The sequence below is a fragment of the Alexandromys fortis genome, unplaced genomic scaffold (assembly GCF_014885135.2).
Source record: "Alexandromys fortis isolate MF-2015 unplaced genomic scaffold, M_Fortis_MF-2015_v1.1 scaffold_48, whole genome shotgun sequence".
Taxonomy (NCBI): domain Eukaryota; kingdom Metazoa; phylum Chordata; class Mammalia; order Rodentia; family Cricetidae; genus Alexandromys; species Alexandromys fortis.
The window spans coordinates 1,144,064-1,159,647 of record NW_026067947.1 but is presented as its reverse complement, the minus strand read 5'-3'; the positions used below and the strand labels follow the sequence as shown (position 1 = coordinate 1,159,647).

The 15,584-nt window shown below is 43.3% G+C and overlaps 1 long non-coding RNA gene across 3 annotated transcripts in view; it reads right to left on the bottom strand.

The window, feature by feature from the left end:
* Positions 1 to 5,901: 5,901 nt before the first annotated feature.
* The window catches only part of LOC126506058 (uncharacterized), a 31,927-nt gene continuing 22,244 nt past the window's right edge, over positions 5,902 to 15,584 (bottom strand). For all 3 annotated transcript variants that reach the window (XR_007593075.1, XR_007593074.1, XR_007593073.1), the window contains one exon: positions 5,902 to 6,120. This is a non-coding gene — a long non-coding RNA (uncharacterized lncRNA). The remainder of the gene's footprint in view (positions 6,121 to 15,584) is intronic.

The following is a 15,584-nucleotide window of genomic DNA, read 5'->3' as shown; positions in this document are numbered from 1 at the left end:
GGCTTAGGGTAAGGAGCGGGATGGGAGGAGCCACAGGTATTGAGTGAAGGCTGGGAAAGCTAGCCAGCATCTGCTTTCACTTGTTAATAAGCCCCTCAGTTTGATTAGAGTCCCGGGTTTTCTTTGAGACCTAACACCGGGCAAGCCTGATTGCCTAAGCCTCAGCCCAGGGGCAGCTGGGACAGCACCACACAGGACTGAGACGTCTCCGGTGACGAGACACACACGGGTGGTATCCTGGCTTTCCCACCCACGAAGACGTGGCCGGCTCAGTGTGAGCCCTTCGTCTGAACAGACCCTTTTAGGCCAAGTTATCTTCCTTAGTTCGGGTGTGCCTTGACTTTCCGAGCTTACAACATTGGTTAAGAAGGACACCTAGAGGCCTTCCTGGTTTACTGCAGGCAGGAGTTCCTAGCTGCCTCGGCCTGAATTCAGACTTTTTAATAATGTATGAGCAAGGTACTATAGGCTACAAGCGGAAGGAAACAAAACGAAAAACCTAGTTTCTACTTTCTAATTCCCACCAATCGTGATTACTAGCTGTGCTCGTGGGGGAAGGTGTTTCTGTGTTTAAAAGCATCGCATTTATAAGGTAGAAGTAATGGTAACAAAATTGTAAGGCTTCAATAGTGCATAAGACCTCAGAAGGCAGCAATTGTCAGTTCCTGACACAAAGTAAGCCAGGTTGTGTTATTGATTCTAGTGGGACTCTGAAAGGAAGAGGGTTGATAACATTTAACAGTGTTAAATTTAACTATCAATAAGATAAAGCTTAAATATTAACAATATTTAATAGTTACTAAATTCCAAGGCAAAGATATCTTCTCAGGTGAAAAGAATATCAAACAAGCCCAGCTTTCAAGATTTTTTTGAACACAGTCTTTTATAAAAAACAAAATTCATATATATACACACACATACATACATACATACACACACACACATTCTACAACTCAAAAAAGATTTTAAATAAAGACGGGATTGATACGACTGGTTACTCCTTTGCCTCAGACACCAAATGGCGTGGCCCTGGCTGGGGCTGTGGTAACACTGAACAAGCGGGCCAAGTGTCATCTGTGCACATTTTAGATATAAGAATGAGAGCCCAGGATACATGTTCAAACTTGCTGACAAAAACCAGGTCACATCATCAAGTGCCGTCTGGAAATCACCCACACTGGAGAATCAAAGGGACCACAGTGCTGAGTAGAACCCAGGGCCTCACGCATGTGAGCTAGCGCTGCTGCGCTGAACCACATGCCAAAAGGTTATGTTTTAACTCTTTTTCCCATTAACATATGGGAGGTGAGAACAGAGAGAGGGAGAGAGAGAAAGAGAGAGAGAGAGAGAGAGAGAGAGAGAGAGAGAGAGAGAGAGAGAGAGACAGGGAAACGGAGTCTTACGTGGTCCAAACTGAACTCCAACTTAATATGTAGCAGAGAATGACCTCGAATTTGTAATCTCCCTTCCTCTACCTCCTATCTGAGTGATGGCATTATAAGTATGTACCTCCAGATTTGGCTTATTTGCTTTTACTGGGGGGGTGGGGGGGCACTCCACACACTAAGCTACAGTCCCCCTTCTCCCCCCCCCTCCCGTTCTCAAGCTATCACTTGGAAAAATGATTTGGGCTCAGTGTTTTCTACCCTAGGCTGTAATTTTACTGTCCATGTGGTAGAGTTTGCTGGTGCCACGTTTAACAGACGAAAACAAAGAATACCCAGGTAAGTTTGAGTCTGAGGCAAACAAGGATGAGCCCATAGAGTGTGTCCATGTCTCACGCATGTCCTCTGTTTTGTTGGGCAATGCCATCCTTTGCCCTATCACCCGGGCAACCTGGCAGTTTAGTAAACAGAGCTTCAGTTTCAAAGTGGTCTGGATCTTCTGGGTTGGGACTCTCATTTTTGTGGTCTTCACAGATCAGGAAATGACTTTAATAGAGTAACAGATAGCAAAGGGTATTGAAAACTGGCTCAGTATTTTAGGTTTCAAGGCAGAGTGAGTTTGCACTGGCTTCACCAAAGCTTAAGCGTAGGAAATGCTCTGAGCGCTTTGTGCTGCCTGCCCACCCGGCAAATGTAACTTGTCATGTTTAGATCTCCATCTACCAGCAACATAAACTACTTCCTCGGGAGAACAACAACCCAGCCTCCACCAATCTACCTCCATTTGCGGTGCAATGCAAATGACTGCGAGCGTGTGAACTGGGGCCTTCAAAAATACCTGTAATCATGCTGCTCGCCCGGTGCGGAAACATCCGTCCTTCCCACTCCTCGGAGCTCAGGAAATTGAATGTGTTGTGAGCGGTTATTTCTTCTAATAACGTGGCTGTGTGCAGATGCAGACAGATGTCTCTAGGTTCACCTTGTTAGCCACCTCGAGAGGGTTTGAGGCATTCATTTTTAAATTATAGAGGAGTGAGGCATTAGGACCTAATTCAGAGCCTTCTGACCTCGGGAGGTTTTCCGGGTTCCTCCCAAATAAACAAATCCTTTCCCAAGCACTGCCTCTTCATACAACTGCCAGCCTCAGAATTATTGTAGAGAGTGTGTGTGTGTGTGTGTGTGTGTGTGTGTGTTAGGGGGGGGGAGAGAGAGTACCCCTCACTAGACTTTTCCTCCATTAGGCTGTGTGCTTTAGATTTCAGGTATCACCTACTGGGCATAGTGGTTACCCTGCTTTTCAAAAGGCTGGATGCTACAATACAAGGTTTCAAAAAAGGATGGGGAGGAGGTAGGAAGGGAATTCAGTCAATGAAGTCCTTGACATGCAAACACAAGAAGACATGATTTAGATCCCAAGCACCTAGGCATGTGGCATGTGCTTTTAATCCCAGCACTGGGGAGGCAGAGGCATCTAGATGTCTAGGGCCTGGTGGTCAGTCAACCTAGCAGATTACAGTAATGAAACTGAATTTCTAAAATTTTAATGTCCAAATGAGGCCACATCTTGAGATTCTATGGGACAGGTGTTCAAAAGAAATTTTCTTCTTGGGGGCACATTTCAAGAAAGAAGGAACATCATCCAAATCCAATGATCAACTTTCTGAGATTCTGAAATGGGATAAAACTGTAAGTTAACAGAGGCAAACACAAAAGGGACAATGGCCACATGAGGAGTGATGCAGGTCTCAGATCCTGTGGGCCAAGGATCATGGGAAGTGGCCAGAAACCAGGAGAGTGACACAAAGCAGGGATTTCTTTTGAGCTTTTAGAAAGTACCAATTCCAACAAACCCCAGACTTCAGACTTCCGGTCTACCGAATGCTGAGACAATCACGTTCTATTCTATTTGGTTTCATTTAAACAAACAAATAACAACAACAAACAGAAACTATAGACTAGCAGGATCTGATTTTAAAACAACAGCAGCAGCAGCTCCTTAGCATAAGTTCTTGAAGGAAGGGTTTCTCAAGGTAAATTCTCATTCAAAACTCCCTGACTCCTCATACTAAAGTCAAGAGAGCCGAATCACATCTGCACTCTGAGTTCTGGAATAGGAGCAGTTGTGTTGCTTTGTTTTGTGGCCGTCCTCTCCACTCAGACTTCAGATTTTCCAGCTCACAGAAGCTCTCAGAGGGACAGACACCAGCACAATTTAAAGGTTTGGGTTTGATTTATTTGTTTTTGTTGTTGTTGTTGTTAATCTTTTACTCCTATCTAGTACACTTTCTCTCTCTCTCTCTTCTCTCTCTCTCTCTCTCTCTCTCTCTCTCTCTCTCTCTCTCTCTCTCTTTCTCTGTCTCTTTTTCAAATGACAGCATGTTATATTGCTAGAGGATCTCAAATATCTATTTTTCTTTGAGACACAGGGTCTCACTATGTAGTCCTGGCTAGCCTGGAACACACTATGTAGACCAGGTCAAAGTTATCTGCCTGATTCTGCTTCCTGAGTGGAATTACAGAAGAGCACCACCACACCTGGTTCAGATAGCCTCCAACTGTAGCACACACTCCAGCTCTAGCCTCTTTGATGAACAGGAGAAAGTACTATAGGCTCTATGAGGTAACAGCTAAGCCAGCAGGGCTGGAGCTTGGTGATAACAGAGCACTTACTACACTTTCAGAGGACCCAGCTTCCATTCTGAGCATGGGCCCTCTTCTGGACTCTTGGAGTACTGCACACATAAGGTACATGTACACAGATGCCTGCAAAAACTCGTACACACAAAATAAAGATAAATTATCCCGGAATACCTACAATGTGTTGGTAGTGGGAATACCATCATCTCCAACTTTGGGTCTATACTAGGACTAGGTCAGGTTGATAGGTAACTGTAAAACAGGACAAGATAATGTGCCCTCTGAAACTGAAAAGAAGCCCCCCAATTAAATGTTTTCTTTTACAAGTTGCCTTGGTTATGGGTGTCTTTTCACAGCAATAGAAAAGTAAGACACCTTCCTCCGTGATGCACTGTGCCTTTAAATTGGAAGCCACACTAAACCTGTCCTGCTTTTATCATAGCAATGAGAAGAGTATCTAAAGCATAGGAACTGGGTATGGGCTACCAACTAAGCTCCTGAGCAGGTTGGAGTCCAGGTGGACTTTCTGGAAGAAGTAACTTCTGTGTACATTTTCATGCAAATCCAATGTTGCTACATCTTCCCAAAGAAAGAATGTTGTGTTTGAGTTGATATACGAGTTGGTGATCCTAGCTCCTAGAGAGCCTATAACAGGAAGATCCCATGTTCTCAGCCTGCCTGACTACACAGTGAACTCAAGGTGCTTCTGGATAAATTATTCAACAATGTTGCAGGGCCCGTACAAGCATGACATCCTGAGTTCGATCCCAGAGTCCCACGTGGAATGAGAGCTGACTCCCTGAAAGCTTTTCTTTGACCTACACATGCATGTAAAAGTATGCCCATTTCTCCACAACATATCACACACACACACACACACACACACCGTGTGTGTACACACACATAATAATAATTAAAATTAAAAACTGTTTATATCTCAATATAAACAAATTGTAGAGACAGAGTTGAGAATACAGCTCAGCGGTGGATGCTTGTCTGGGATATAGAGAGCTGAGGTCCAGTCTTTTATACTGAAATAAACAACAACAAAAGACAATTGCTTTTGTTAGCCGCTTCCTTTTGCCAAGCGTCAGGGAACACTGGTGGAATCTGTCCAGGATCAGTCAGCAGAGAGCAGTTTACGCTATTAACATGGTAGTCTAGCAGACAATGAGGACTACGGAGAACTCAAGAACAATGGCAATGGGGTTTTGATCCTACTGCACGTATTGGCTTTGTGGGAGCCTAGGCAGTTTGGATGCTCACCTTACTAGACCTGGATGGAGGTGGGTGGTCCTTGGACTTCCCACAGGAACCCTGATGGCTCTTTGGGCTGACGAGGGAGGGGGACTTGATTGGGGGAAGGGGAGGGAAATGGGAGGCGGCGTTGGGGAAGAGACAGAAATCTTTAATAAATAAATAAAAAAGTAAGTAAATAAATAAAAAAAAACACCATGGTAGTCTACTTGCCAATTATAGGGTTTACCCCCCCAGCCCAATGGTTACAGGCTGGTCTTCCTCTAATGGGTCCTTTATCTTCTGCTATCAAGTGTGTCACATTAAAATAATTATAACTTTCCTGAAATCCCAAACAAAGAATGCCTTACAGGGGGAGATAGATACAAATTGCTTGTGTATCTTTCTTAATTTTAGGGGGAGCTGAAGAAGAAAGTTCTTGCAATGAGACAATAAATTAAAGTTGAGAAATAGAAAAAGATCCACGTGTATGCCCAAGTCCATTAGCGCCGCCCCTAAGATTGCATGCTAGTAACTGAAAACATGGTGGCTCCTGCTATTGGCAGGTCACATGCTATCCTGAGGGGCATAGTGACTTGGGAGTCATTTTGCTACTAAATATAATGATGGTAAGAAGCGCTAGTGATGTGGGAGTCATTTTACTAATAAACACAACAAAAGTAAGAGCTGCCGTAGGTCCGCCTGAGGTCAGCTTCAGCTTGCCATGCTCCGTTTCATCCTCGTGGTTTGTGGTGAGGTAGGTACCATCACGACTTCTGTTTTGCAGATCAACAAGCAGATCCTCATCAGGTTTCACACTGGAGGTCATCTTTCAACTGGGAATGGGGACGAAGATTTGTGACTGTGAAAGGGAGACAGTGAATATGTAAGTCCGTAGTGCCCAACAGCCGTGATCTCGGCTGGCTGGTTCTTTTCTTTGGGAACAATGCCATGGGGCCACTTTAGAAATGAGCCCAATCACTAATGAGCCCCCTTTGGTAACTAATATCCCTTTGGCTAATGGCCCGTTTGGAAGAGCTTCGTGGAATTCACGTTGTTGATAAATTTAAATTTCTGGTTTCAGTTAATACGAGCAACTTGATAACCACATGGTAATTTGTAGAGTTCAATGCATAAATTAGATGCATGAAGACTGTCAGAGTAGCCGTAACGGTCCAATGGACGCCTCAGAAACTGCTGGCGTGACATTGACAGTTGGTCTGGCATAGTCTCAAGGGGAATAAGGTTTGCGCTGGACGTGTACCAGGAATCTCAAAAGAGATGCACATCTTTAGCCCAGTGTCTCTGTTGGGGCGGTATCACAAGTTACCATGGAGCAGACTAGCAAGGTAATCAGACTCTGGGGGAGAAAGAAAATAGCTTCAAACTCCGAGGCCCCAGATTCTGAACAACGATATGTTTTTAACAGCTAGAACCACAGCTCCTAGCAGGCTCTCTGCCTTTTGTCATTCATTAGTCATTTATTCATGAATAGGGCAACTGTTGTTTCTTAGTTTACATGATCTATGAAAAATATTACTGTGTATATCAATCTCAAACATGAACCAATAAGCCTTCTCTGACATAGGCTGTTCTTGAATTAAAAATAAACCTAAATTTGTATGTGTCTCAACCTTATGGGGGTGGGGCAGGGATAATATGGCTGATACAAAATATCACAGAGAGAATTTCTATATGACTTTATGCAATAAATGTCTTTAAGTGCATTACTTCTACTTATATTTAACTTTATTAGACAGTTAAATGTTAAGTTCTTTGGTACATAGTTCCATAATGATTCTGCAGTAAGCACTGCTTTCATAAGCACAGATTCTAAAGTCCCTTGTGAGGGCCCAGGTCTCCGTGGCTCTTAACCACTTTCTCCTGGCATTCTTCATTCCCGCTCCTAACTGAAGACAAAGTTCAGTGTAGAATTCTAAGAGGGAATACCATGTGGTGGGTTCTGCTCTAAGACATGTGGCAAAGGTGAGTCCTACACACACACACACACACACACAGAGAGAGAGAGAGAGAGAGAGAGAGAGAGAGAGAGAGAGAGAGACTCAGTCCTACTCTGTATCTGGGTGCCTACTCGAGAAATTCACTACTTCTCAGCATTTCCTTCAGAAGTCTTTTCTTTGCTATAAAGGATGATCTATATTGAAGAATATTTTGCCCCACCTCCGGCATCAACCTCTGGATACCAACAATACTCCTTCTCCATTTTTTAATAACCAGAAGTACATAATCATTACCAATGTCTTCTGAAGGGGCAAAATCTCCCAGACTTTCTTTCAAGTGGAGAACCACTAGGCTAACAGGAAGCATTGCTGGTCAAACTAGAGAGACATGTGACCTTCATGGTGACAGTCTGACCTCCTCTTGGCCTTTTCATTCATGGTGTGGGCACTGTGTTAAAGAACTCTTAACCTGCGCTCTTGAATGTCTAACACCTCTTAGGTCCCATGGGCCAAGAATGTACTGGTTAGAAGACACCGTTTAGCCTTCTGGAATCCAAACCCATGTTTATTCTCATTAGCTGTGTAAAGTAGTTAAATCTCTCTCTTTCTCTAGGCCCCAGCTTCCGAATCTAGAAAATGGCAATAAACATAGCATTCACTGTTGGAGCTGTCGTTCCTCCCGTACTCAATATTTGTGTCCCCTTCCTTCTCTTCTAAAACCTCTCAGTTTTGAATTGCAACACACCCGGGTTAGAATTGTCAGAGTTAGAAAGAAAAATCCACGATGCCCAGATAAATCTTATTTTAAATAAGAGCTAACTGCTTTTTTAAAAGTTAAAGCCTAGCTCAGTTTCTGTAGATTATCTGAAAGTCAAGCTTATTCACTGACCCAGCTCAGTTAACACCTTTCCACCGACAGGCCCCATTTGCCTCTAAAGCAGGGCTCATGACCCCGTCTGGATGACGTAAACAAGTGTCCTAGGAGTATGGATGCTTTCCTGATTAAGCAACAGTGGAATTTGGGTATTGCTCTCTGCCTGCCCTTCTTCCTGCTGGCATGAGAGGGTTTGGTACACTGAGTTAGAGAGGCTGTCTCCTCTGCCTGAGGGAAGACCAAGAGTGAGCATCCAGACAGGAACGAAGATAATCTTCCCAGGGAGAAATGTGCACCCTCCCTTTAACTTATCAAACTATTAAAACAAAGGGCCCCAAGACATGGGAATTTCACAACTAGGGAAGGGCAGCCAGACGGGGGCTCATCTCTGGAAAGAGCTGCCACACAGTTCTGGCACATTCTCAGACTGCCTTCTGGGAGAAACTGGAAGTCAGGCAATGATTCCACCAGGACCTCATCTGGACAAGGCTGCTTGGTTATGCATGCCTATGGCTTTCTCTTTAACCCTAAACCTCACTGAGGACCCTGAGCACAGACATGAGGGCTCACTGAATCTTCCTCTTCCCATCCTGGCCACATTATACGCTTTCTTTCTCTGCTTACCATTCTTGTTGTTGGCTTACTTGGTCTACGTGGGGCAGGTGGCAGAGTTCAGGCTCTGACTGTAAGGACGACTCTGGTTAGAGATCAGGGATCGATTAGAGATGTCTGCCACCCACACGACAAAGGAGAGTGCTGTTTGTCATCCTGGATCTGTAATTTAAGCCCCACAAGTAGTTGTCATTTTCTTCTGGGTCATGCCCTGGCATGGCCTTGGCAGGCTGTTCGGCTACCTTGGTAGCAACTCAGTAGTTTAGCTATTTGTTTATCTTGCCTAATGTGCAAGAATTAATTTTGCATGATTAACATTTGTATCTTACTTTAAATCACTAAATAAGTAAACAGATTTAATGCCCATCTCCAAACTCTTACAAAAAGTGTAAGCTTTAGCATTTAATCTGATGTGAAGAAAGATGGAAAATCCATCAGGATAAACTCAAGGGGCTATATCTACTTCCAAAGTATGCTCCTTATTTTCTTGTTTTTATTTTTTCCCATGAAGCTTTGGGATACCATTTCACTTCATCTTAAGGACACCCAGTTAGGAAGACGTAAGAAGATCGTGGTCACTGAAACCATTCACACCACAACGGATGGAAGGACCCGAAGAACTGCTTAGTAACAACAGTAATGGAATAATTTGCCTTCCAAGTATCAACTACACCCAGGGCCCCTCCCAGCTCCCAGATAACCTTCTTTGTTGCTGGTGGGTCATTATTGTAAAGATGCCACCCGACTCTCTGTAATCCTTAGATGGCGTTTCAGTGGGCTGCATTTGGACAGAGATCATTTTTTTTTTCAATTTTAGAAACCTCCATCATACCTATAAGTATTTTTTTCTCAAATGATACTAGTTTGTATTACACAGAAGTACTTAGTTAATCAAAGACCAGGAATGTTGGCAACTTAATGCAGTAATCAATGGTTAAATCGACCACCTAGAGCTTTAGAGAATAAAATATTAGAAATAAAACCAACAGGGTGAAATTTTGTTGGAAGCACTTAGTGTATGATACTTTCATTCACTTAAAAATAGAACCCAGGAGCTATGTGAAGTACTTAAGGAATGACATCTGTCACTGGGTCAGACAGTGACTTAAAATAAGAGTGGTGGTGGCGTAAGTTCGTATACATTTCTAGTTGTAAGCTGCTTAGGAGTTTTGTGGTTGTTTGTCCTTTCTGGATGGGTTAAATGTCCAAATTCTGAGGATGGGGTATTCAAATTGGAAATTCTGAAGACAGCTGAAGCTCTCCTGCCGAAAAGCTCGGAGTTAATGCTACTTATTGACTACCCCCTTCAGGACTAGAGAGGACCACTCTTCTTTTCTGCTTGGTTGTAGCATTTTTTTTTTTCACCCCAGTCCACAGCTTTATCTAGATTGGTAAGAGCAAACAAGGTGAATTGGTCGTGACTTCTGCAGGACAAGGACCAGCTACAGTATGGTTGGCTATTTTGGACTTTGATTTGTTATTTTTGGTTCAGGTTGTTCCAAAGATGTCACACAACCTCCAGCGGCCTTACTGTGTAAGCTGACACGCTGGTGGCTGCATACAATTGCAAGGTGATGCTATCCATGTCCTGACCGAGTGGGAGGTGAACTCCCTCTGTGTACACACTGCTCTGTAGAAACCGACCAGAAGGCCAATTCCAGATTTCAGTGCAGAAGCAGACAACGTTTAAAGTTGTGGCTTTCTTAGGGTTTCTAATGACTGCAAATTCATCCAATGAGTCTATCATATACATCTTATACTTCTTCCCAGCCACTTAAGCAATGTATATTTCAAATATGAGGTCATGTTTTGCATGGACTGAACCTTGAAAACGTAGAATGAACAGATCTGGTCCTGGTCTGTATAAAGCTTCTTGGTTCTTGGAATATTGAGAAATGGTTCAATGTAAAGCATATAACAACCATGTACATTTTACTAATAGTTACCACTTGCCTATTTGAATTTCACCTCTCTTTTAGTCAGTGAAAGTGTGGGGAGCATATTTAAAAAATAAAAACTACCATTCAAAAAACCATTGGCATATTCTCTCCAGTAGCCTTCCCAGCCCTTTTGTAAAATCGCTGTGGTTAGGCTGTAAGGGGGAAACAATTAGGAGTCACAGCAAATTCTTAGTTAACATCGTATGTAAAACACGAGCACGCACAAGAATCCCCAGCAGCTGACAGAAGTGACAGTATGGGAGAAAATAGCAGAATCGCGAAACAGAACTAGCACCCGATGAAATGGAGTTAATGAGAGAATTCCTTGCACCTATGACGCAGTACATGAAATCATGCTCTATTACAAGTAGCACAGGCTGTTGATGGATCACAAATAATACACGGATTCAGGGGAAGAACAGATGGGGCTTCCTGAAGGGCTGATAGTGAAGCTGGGAAAGCAGGACACAGACAATGTGGTCCTGTCCAAAAGCAAGGAAGTCAGGGCAGACATAGGAACCAATTAGAATCCCTGACCCTGAAACAGTGCAGGTTGAGGAGCAGAGGTGCATTTGAATAGCGCTCCATCTTCTAAGCACTTGCACAGACATGCTCAGCAATGTCATCTAAGACTGTGACCCTTTGTTGACTCCCCAGATGGGAAAGTACAATTGAAGCGTTAGAGTCACCCAGAAGAATGTAGTTTATTGGGGTGTTTGTTTGTTAGGGAGGTTGTTTTGTTTTTGTGATGGACAGAATGAGAATGGTCCTCATAGGCTCATATGTTTGAATACTTGATCCCCAGGTGGTGAAAATGATCCGCAAGATTAGGAGGTATGGCCTTGTTAGAGGAAGTGTGTCTCTGGCAGCAGACTTGAAGTTTCAAAAGACAGATGCCATTCCCAGTATGATGTCTCTGTCCTGCTTTCAGACCCAAATATGAGCTTTTAGCTGTTTCTGCTGCCATGCCTTTGTAACATGAGGGCCTGCTTGTTGGGATTTCTGTCCTGCCCAGTTCCCATAGCCGGTAAATCCCAAAGAAAATCACACAGAAGTCTACATACGTTATAAACTGATAGGCCCATTAGCTCAGGCTTCATATTAGCTCTTATAACTTACATTAACCCATTATTTTTATCTATGTTAGCCACATGGCTAAGTACCTTTTTAGTGAAGCAGGTCACATCCTGCTTCTTCAGTGGATGGGCCAGGACTGGGGAGGAATGGGCTTCCTCCTTTCCAGAATTCTCCTGTTCTCCTTGACTGGACTCTACTCTCTGTCTGGTTGTCCCACCTATACTTCCCACCTGGCTATTGACCAATCAGCATTTATTTAAAACATAATTGACAGATTGTCTCATACTATGCCTTTGCTCTGTCATCATGGGCTCTAACACTCTGAAACCATAAGCCCAATTAAATGCTTTCTCTTTTAAGTTTCCTTGGTCATGGTGTTTTTGTTTTTTCTTTTTCTTTGAAACAGGGTCTTGTTAAGCTACTGAAGTAATCCTTTTTCCTCAGCTTCCCAAGTGAAATGAGACGACTGTGATATGAAATCAGCCCCTGCTGAGAACATAGCTTATGAGATACCCACACCCACTTTCTTTTCTTTGTCTTTCAGACTTATTTAATGTGTATTAGTATTTTGCCTGCATGTATATCTGTGTACCACATACATGGCTGGTACCCACTGAGGCCAGAAGAGAGCATCACACTGCCTGGAACTGGAGTTACAGACAATTGTGAGCTACCATATGGGTACTGGGAACCACACCAGGGTCCTTCAGAAGAGCAACCAATGGTCTTAACCACTGAGTCATCTCTCCCTTCAGTCCAAAGAGACTGGCTTTAGACTTTCAATATTGACTGATTTTTCTGCTACCCATTGAGTACCTCTGCTTTGTATTAGCCAACAAAAACTAAGCAGACATCTGACTGGATCACTACCCTGGCAACCACAAAGTAGATGTCCAAATGGACTACCACCCTAGCATCCATGTGTAGGTAGAAAACAGGAAAAAAAAGAGATGAAAATGAGCAGTTCCAGGCAATCTGAAGAAAATGTGATTTTTAACATTTAACTGAGTTTTTCACCATAGTGCTACAAACATATTAAAATACTTAAACACCACGGCAAAGTGTCAGCTTGAACTTGAATTGGAAGGAAAACATTAGGTGTTAATTTTGTTTGCTTTTGAGATGAGGGCTCACTGTGTAGCCCTGGCTGATCCGAAGCTTGACGGGCTCAACCTGCCTCTGCCTCCCAAGTGGTGGGGGTGCAGGTGCTAGCATCACCATTATTGTACTTGGGTATGACTTTATCATCTTATTAGCTACCGCTGATGTCTTTAACCGCTTAATATGCCATAAAACTTTTTCTTCTGCAAAGAATCGATAATGTGACGGTAGCTTAGCACACGTGCAGAACACATGACATTGAATATAAGTTTTCAGCCCAAGGCACACACAAAGCAACATTAGGACACCAGATTTTTACAACCAGAAAATGATTGATTATGTATGGTCAGCAGACAAGGAGGCCGGCTCTCCAAGCTCATGTCTGCTCCCCCGACATTGGCATCAGAGAATTAGTAGCAAGAAGACAGAGAGCCACTCCTGCTTTCTGAAGGGCACAAGGGAGTTTGGCGCTCTTTCGTGCAGGTAGTGAACCTCTGTGTATGTCACGTGCCTCTTCTATGTGGAGGGCTTGGATATTGTAGCTTCGAACATTATCAGCTGGATGAGCAGGCTTCCTTTGTGCGTGTTCATTTTTTGGACCTTTGAAGCTTTTTCCTGAAAGATATCCTAAACCCTTTGTTATATAATAGCCTAATTTAACAGTTGTCTTTCTTTTATTGTCTTCCTCTCATTCCCCTAACAACAGCACCCACCCCCATATCCTCAAACCACCATCCTTTGCCCCACTGGGGAGAAGCATTTATGAGCAGACAGCCATATACCCATTCACCGAAATTTGAATTAAAAACTGTACTTTTTAAGCACGTGTCCCGGCTTTTGTGTGTGTGTGAGAGTCAGGGTCTGGTGCAGCCCATGCTGGTTGAACTCACAGTGTAACCAGGGATGACCTTGAACTTTGGGTCCTCCTGTTTGCACTTCCTGTGCTAGGATTACAGGCAAATACTGGGTTCTGGGATTCAGCTCAGCGCTTCGTGCATGCCAGGCAAGCATCCTAGCAACTGAACTACCTCCTCGGCCCAAGGGCACTACAAAGCACAGGTCACTCTGAGTCCTTCTAAGCCCTTTGGAATGGCTTCCAGTTACATTTAGAATCAATGTCCAAGGTTTTGCACTACCTGCTTTCTACCCTGTCCCCTCCAGCTCTGTTTATTATCCCCCTCACCCTCCTCCATGATTTTTCCCCAATCCCTACTCACACACCTGGGAAGAGCAGCAAGATATGTAAAAGAGGGACATGAATGGTTATCACAAGAAACTACCAATTATTCCAGCAATCCACGGGTCTTCCATAAATAGACTGGTAGTACCACTCATTTGTTCATAATTTACTTATTCAACTCTTTTGAGCTTTTCCTTCTCTGTCCTAGGGATAACACGGTGAACAAGGTAGCCACTGTCTGAGTTAATGTACCTTGCAATTTGAGGGAGCGTGGCAGAATCCACCAGAGGTAAAAAGGCAGATCTCAAAAAGGCATTGCTAAGTTTGACAAAAGGCAGAGGTAGCAGCTAAGTGGCTCTCTGAAGGCGCAGAAGGGAAAACAGGCTCATGTGTGTGCATGAACCTGGAATATACTTTAAAAACTGCGCTGTCCAGTCACTAGAGTGTACGTTTCATACATGAGCTTACAGAATAGTCCTGTATATTCATAAAAACCCATTTCTATACAAGCGCTTTCCCTCAGAATCATAGAACTCATTCCCAGTCATTTAAAAACGTTAAATTATGAAAGACTTTTTTTCCCCCTTTGGTTAACAATTGATTCAGTTTGGAAAGCAAGACCCTGACAAATTTGGAAGATCAGGCCTGAAATGAAGCGCTCAGGAGGCTGGGGTAGGAGGAACTCTGCAGGTCTGAAACCAGCACAATAGCCATTTCACGGGCAGTTGGGGCTACATCCTGAGATACTACCCCAGAAAACAAAAAGAAAAGGAAAAGGAAGAGAAAATCCTTTGACTTCCAGATGATACCATGGGGGGACTGAGGAAGGGTGATTAACTATATCATCAAAAGTTGGATCATCCCCAACAAAGACAGTCACAGATTCTGCACAGTGAGAATGAACCGCATCTTCGAAGGGAAGGACTGGAAACAATCTTAAAAGAAAAAAATTTGAGGTTAGGGATTTAGTTCAGTGGTAGGCCAGTGCTAGGCCCTGGGTTCGGTCTTCAGATCCTGAAAAGAAAAGAAAGGAAGGAAGGGAGGAGGGAAGAAGGGAGGGAGGAAGGGAAGGGGGAGGGAGGNAGAGAGAGAGAGAGAGAGAGAGAGAGAGAGAGAGAAAGAAAGAAAGAAAGAAAGAAAGAAAGAAAGAAAGAAAGAAAGAAAGAAAGAAAGAAAGAAAATCTCAAATAGCCTTTAAAAGGGAGCCTGGAGGAATCCCAGCCCACACTGAGGGAGATCATCTGGGAACTTGTTAGTTCACGTTTTTTTCTGTTCACATATTTCATCTTTTGTTTTTTAATAATGAATATGCATGGCTATACTTAAAGTTATCTTAAAGACAAAGAACAAACAGGCTTGTTTCTAGTGACCATATTTTTCAGTCACATCTTTGATAAAGGACCAAAGGAGAGGCCTGTGGTACTTAGTAAAGTTTGACAAAATTCTTGAGACACTGCGCACAGTTCCTGGTTGCTCTTCTGAGGTTTCTAGTTACTCTGGCCTTTTCTCCGATGTCACTATTGCTTCTTGAGTAACGACCTGTGCGATCTAAATTCTCCTTGCATTTCAATTAACTGAAGT